We start from the raw sequence: 6,478 nt of genomic DNA, 5'->3' as shown, positions 1-6,478 counted from the left end.
TCCTTTATACATATCCTACACAATTTAAACAAGTTTTGGCATAAGAATCAATAAATAATGCTAGTTGGAATTGAGTTGTCCTAGGGTCATATAATTATTTTTTAGATTTAAAGAAGTGGTTCAAAACTACATGTGTGATTTGACCTAACTCAATTCCTCACATGCAATTATGACTCGAGGAGAGAAAGTGTCATATGGAAACTAACAAAGAGAAAGTGCCATATGGAAACTAACAATAATTTGAGTAGAGGTAACATGATATTTTTAAGTTTAAGTATGAGTTTAGAGTTAGTGGGAGTGTCAAATCAATCAAAAATCATATGCTACAATAATTTACATAGGGACCCCACATAAAATCATGCAAAATGAAAGAAAAAAGTGTAGGGATGCACTTTTCACCCTTACATTTTACTCTCTTTTTTGTGTGTGTGTGAATATACATGAGCAAGCATACCAAAGAAAAAAGAAAAAGACAAGCATAACTATAAGAAAAATAGACAAAGCAATAAGCATACATAAAATTGAGAATGTAATCACTAATGTCAATATAGAGCTTGACTTTTTTGTGTTCCACAACACAGTACACACAAATCAAGGGAGGGGAAAAATATAAGATAAAAATAGAGTATGATAACATAATTTAATTTTTGTATTAAAAACTAAGAATAAGCATCATAAATTGAACATTAACAATTAAGCATAAACATGATATGTGGAGTATATTAAAAATGGGTGAAGTTCACAATTATGTCACCTTTCAAGCATTGGTTTACACAAATCCCATTCGTTAATGTGGAAAACCTAAAAGTGACGTATGTTTTAAATTTTAAAATATTATAAACTAATGAAATATGAAAAAATTAATGTAGTTTACGTTTATAATTTTTTATTTTCAATTATTATGATAGTTTTTATAAATTTGATGTTACAATCTAACTGTTTGATAAAATTTGAGAAAATGAGGTTGACGAGGCTTTATTTTTAATATATGAAGTTTTTTCTTTGATTTTTTCTATCTAATATACTCCTATTTACCCTCATAGGAGAACATAAAATAGCACATGTAAAAAAACTTATGTCAAGAGGAACCACAAGATGTTGCACCTAAATTGTGGCCTACAATGGGATTGTCCTATCATACATGTAATGCCCGCCAAAATACCCTAGAGAAATACACTAACTAACTTGCAAAATAGAGATAACATTTTTTTTTAAACATCTATACATGCATCTAATGCAGTGCAATAACATACATTTGTTGGCATTGCATGAAGATTGCATTAATGAAGTATAGTGTTGTCATTGATGTCAATTGCAACCTCTATTGGAGTTGTATTGCAATCGGTAGTGATGCAGTAATGCAACCGGTAGTTGAGCAATGATGGAAACTGGTATTGTTATTTGAAGAAAAGTGATCAACCAATAACCCTAACCTATTGATATGTCGAACCCTAACCGATGGAACTTGGTGAATCGGTTGTGTTGATCTATGATCGAATGATGATCGAAGATGATTGTGCCATGTATGCACGATGCACATGATGAATTTCAAAGTGGTGTTGGCGCGTAGAGATAACTGTTTTTATCTTGGGAATGAGCATATGCATAGCATGAAGTGAAACCGTGTGATGAGTTACAGGATTCGATGAGCGATGATCTAGGAAAGGTTGAAGTTGTCTTGAACAATGTGCAATCGATTGCTATGTAATCCAACGGTCATGTTTGAACCGATTGGTTTGTAATCTCTATGAGATCTTAGGTTTTGTGTTGTGTTATCGACCTATTGTATTTCTTTATAAGGTCGATGAGTTGTTTTGTAATAGTGTTGGCAATTTTGTTAAGTGTGGTAGTGAGACTGTTGCCGAACCAGAAGGAGTATCTGCAGAATGTTTTGAAGGCAGATAGGAGCTTAATAGGATCTGACTAAGCAGATAGTGTTATTACCAGATCAGCAAAAACCCTATTGTTCTCCAACAATTACAACAGTTAAATCCCTTAGCCGAGTAAGCTTTATCAGGCTTGGTGCTTTCTAAATCCTCTAACTAGGTGATTCATTAGTTTGGATTTGAAATCCTCTATCAAGGTGACTCCTAACAGGGTATTGCCTTTAAGAGGGTATTGTAGTCAATCCCTTAACCGGGTGGTCCTTAACTGGATCTGTTCTTAACAGGACATTCTTTGTAAAGCTTCTAACAAGGCTTGGCTCCTAATAGGGAAAACTTCAGAAGAGTTCAAAATACTTGTGGGTATTCATCCCCACTGTGGTTTTTCCCATTTGGGTTTCCACATCAAAAATTATTGTGTCAAGTGGTGAATGATTTTGTGTATGTTTTGATATAGTTAATATGTTTAACTGATAAAGCCACTTAGATATAGATGACCGGAAGTGATCTGAAATGAGGTATTACTAATATTAAGTAAAGTGGTTGATGTTTTGATTAAATGGCATATGAGTTTCAGATTTGTTACACTATTATATTGGTATTCTAGTCAACCAGTGAACTTGATAGTGCAATATCAGTTTTGATACTATATCTAAATCAGTTAGTTTTGCAAGTTGTTTATGAGTTGGGATTAAGTTTGGTGAAAGTTTAGTTTGTTTTCTATCTACTGATTCACCCCCCCCCTCTTAGTAGTTGACCAGATCCTTATTGATTCATCATATCATCAACATTAACTTGATACACAACTACTCATCACGAATATAATCACCAATCATGTTACGCAAGTGGAAATGAAATACAATACATCAATAATCATCTATCTCCCCTAGGGTATCTCGATGCCACTACTTAAACTACACACTTAACAATTCCTAATTATGATATCATTTAACTTCCATAATCCAAATGCAATCTAACTTACTATCATTAATTCCTTTCACACAACCATATATAGTTCATTACTTAATCCTAGAATGATTACATCCATTTATGAATTCTCAACCAACCCATAAGGTTCATTTTAAGCACCAATACCAAATGTTTCTAATCCCATCCATTCATTCTCTTAACATCAAATAACCATTTCAATACCAATTACCACATTATTAACCATAGCAATATGAACTAATTGCATCATCTCAAGCATAGCACTAAGTACACACCCATAGATTCAATATCCATTAATCTCATTATTAAACATTCTCAAGATACACATGATACATCATTTCCCTAATAACATCTACTAGATACACGAATACAATGTCTTTACAACAATGAGCATAACTCTCAAATACAAATACATATACACGTCAAATGAATCATGTACAATAATCTACTATGAATATCCATCCACGAGCTACAATGATAGAATCCACATCCACACATAAGAGAGCATCCAACGAAGAACATCTCAATGGAAGAAAGGCACCAACTACCCAACCATGTGGAACCAAAGGAACCACCCTCCATGCTAGGAGATGACACAAGATCCCACACACACTCTAGATCTAAGTTGACACCTATCAACCAAAGAGGAACAACTCTATCACAACCAAGGAAAACATACCAAACAACCAAGAAGCCTCCAGAGGTGACTCAACAACGAGACATAAAGAACTAGGACCGACATGTAGGGAAAGATGTTGGCATTGTGTTGTCATTGATGTCAATCGGTATGGGATGACTACCGGTATGAGAGATGTATGTACAACACTGTCAAGGAGGAGTATAGGTTGAGATATCTTTGATATCACCTTGTGTTGCAGAACACTGGTAAGGTAAGGAAGATGACCTCGGGAGTCACTAGTACACAAGTTAGTGCCTGACTTGTGTGGATGAGTTGGGAAGGTGATCGACACCAGTAAGGAAAGGATGTCAATGATGAATAAATGATGAACAGTTAGTACCAAACTGGTACTAAGAGGGGGGGGTGAATCAGTACAAGCAAAAACATTTTTCCTGAACCGGTTTGACTGCAAACACTGCACTTTGACTGACAAGCACTAACACCGGTCTAAATCAGATTACTACCGATAAAACACAATAAGAATGTCAAAGACTTAAACTGGTAACCCTTATCTTTCCATACAATCTAATACCTCATTTCCACTTCACCCTTATGCATAAACAAGTAATCTATCATCAGAAATATAATGACTGCTTAGTTCAACATATTTTACCAGTTTGACATAAAGCACTAAACCATCACATGAAAGGCATCACCCATGACACACTGATTTTTCACGTGGAAACCCAACTGGGAAAAACCACGGTGGGGATAAATACCCACAAGTTGTTCTTGAACTCTTTTGAAGTCTGCTCTGTTAGGAGCCTAGTCCGATTAGAGACTTTTACAATAGGTTCTACTAGGAACCGATCCTGCTAGGGATCACCCAGTTAAGGGATGGCTAAATACCCGGTTAAAGGTTAGAACCCTATTAAAGGTTACCTCACAAGAGGATTTGAAGAACTCATTGAATTGAGTCACCCTGTTAAAGGATTTACACAAAATCTTGTTAAAGCTACCCGGTTAAGGGATTTTCCAACTGCTGAAATGGTTAGAAGTCAACAGGTAATACACTGATATGATAACAGCACTCAATGCCAAGGCAGATCCACTTAAGATCCTTTTCTTCTGCAATCACACTCTGTGGGTATCAACATACTTCTTCGGTCTGGCAAGAATCAAGTATCGCTCACTGGGATACACACATACCTTTTGCCAACAACTTCAAAATGAAAAACATCATCGACCTTATAGGAAACAGATAGGTCGGTAGCATAAACCCTAAATCCTTAGGTTTGACAATCCAGTCGGTTCAATACTGACCGTTAATCATACTGCATCGAATACAACAGTCTTGAACATATCTCAAGACGTTCTCCAACGTTCATTCTTTGCCACTCCAGGAAGCTGATAACTCATCACACGCTCTCCACCATTTACAGAGACTTCGTACATTCCCGAGGTGGATAGGATCAATCTCCATGGAGGATCCTCAAGGAAATCCTTCACGCGCACAAGGCTGATGTGGCAACACTATCTGGTCTTCATACAATGCTAACTCATCACAAGATGTCATCAGTTGAATCACACAAGCTTGGAATGCATCAATTGGAAACCCTGAAGCTAAGACTACCAACCGGTAGTCATGCCAAATGAAACCCCAATACAAAACGTCCATTTACTTCTTCTTATTCCAACATACCAGTTCACCTTCCAACATACTGGTTCACCTTGAACAGACATACTGCTTCACTTTTTCACAAATATCGGTTTACATCATCATACCGGTTCTCTTGCCAGTTTGCTTACTACTCCATACCGGTTCATACTTCAGCATATTGACATCAATGACAACATACAATATCATCATGTCATCATGCTCTGTACATATGCCAACAATCAACTGGTAAGTGATGTGTTGACATGAAAAAGTCAGATCAACCAAGTGAGTGATTGTCAGCCGGCAAAGCTCATGACCGGTGTACAAGCTTGAGGGCCAAGGTGCTTGAGCTATTATTTGTGATGAAGAGGCAGAATGTTACCTAAATCACATCAACACAACAGGAGAAGAATGAATAGATCATAGGTATGCTGTGAAGTTGCAGAACGACAGGACTCCCACCGGATGAAGATGCAATCATCATGAGAAGCAATGGCTGACAGTGAATGTGCTCACACCGGATCACTGCTAAGATAACTAGTGAACAACTGAGAGGGGGGGGTGAATCAGTTGTTAACATATTATAACTTTTAATCCATAATACAACCTTAAACCGAAGCACATAAATATTCAAATGTCGGTAAAGCATAAACAGATGTCGGTAGATACCGGTAAACAATGTAAATCAATAATTAAACAAATAATCAATGCAAAGCAACCATACCACATAACACCATGATTTGTATGTGGAAAACTCGAAAAGGGAAAAACTACAATGGGAAGCCTACCCACAGTCAGATGATACTTCTGCAGAAAGTATGTGATACAATGAGGGGCCTACACATGTAGGAAGGCACACTACCTAGAGCGTACTGCTCATTACAAAAGAGTCTCACTGACTATAGAGGTTAAAACCACCTCAAGATAAATGGACAACAATCCAATAGAGTGAACTGCCAGAAATAGCATCTACCATGCCTGATTACAGTCTTGGTTAAGCTCAATACCGTAGGCCTTTGACCTCTTCCTTGATCCCAATTCGATCACCTATGATCGACCAAATCTCCTTCGCATAGGATATTTCATTCCAAGACCACGAACACGTATTCCATTCCCATTCCACACATGCCACGATCTTATAATGAGATCTTACATCATTTTATACAAACCCTAAGACCTAAACTAATTAGGTCGGCCATCTAAAAAATATTACAATAAGATCATTACATAAATCCATATTACAATGATATGCCATGTCGTCTTAAGACCAAAACAACAATAATAAATCCATAGATCATCTTGAAACATCTCGGTAACGTGTAGAGTACACATTAACATGATACTAGTCCATAACCTAGATAGGTACCA

The sequence above is a fragment of the Cryptomeria japonica genome, chromosome 8 (genome assembly GCF_030272615.1).
Source record: "Cryptomeria japonica chromosome 8, Sugi_1.0, whole genome shotgun sequence".
In the NCBI taxonomy this organism is placed as follows: domain Eukaryota; kingdom Viridiplantae; phylum Streptophyta; class Pinopsida; order Cupressales; family Cupressaceae; genus Cryptomeria; species Cryptomeria japonica.
This window is presented reverse-complemented; position numbering follows the sequence as displayed.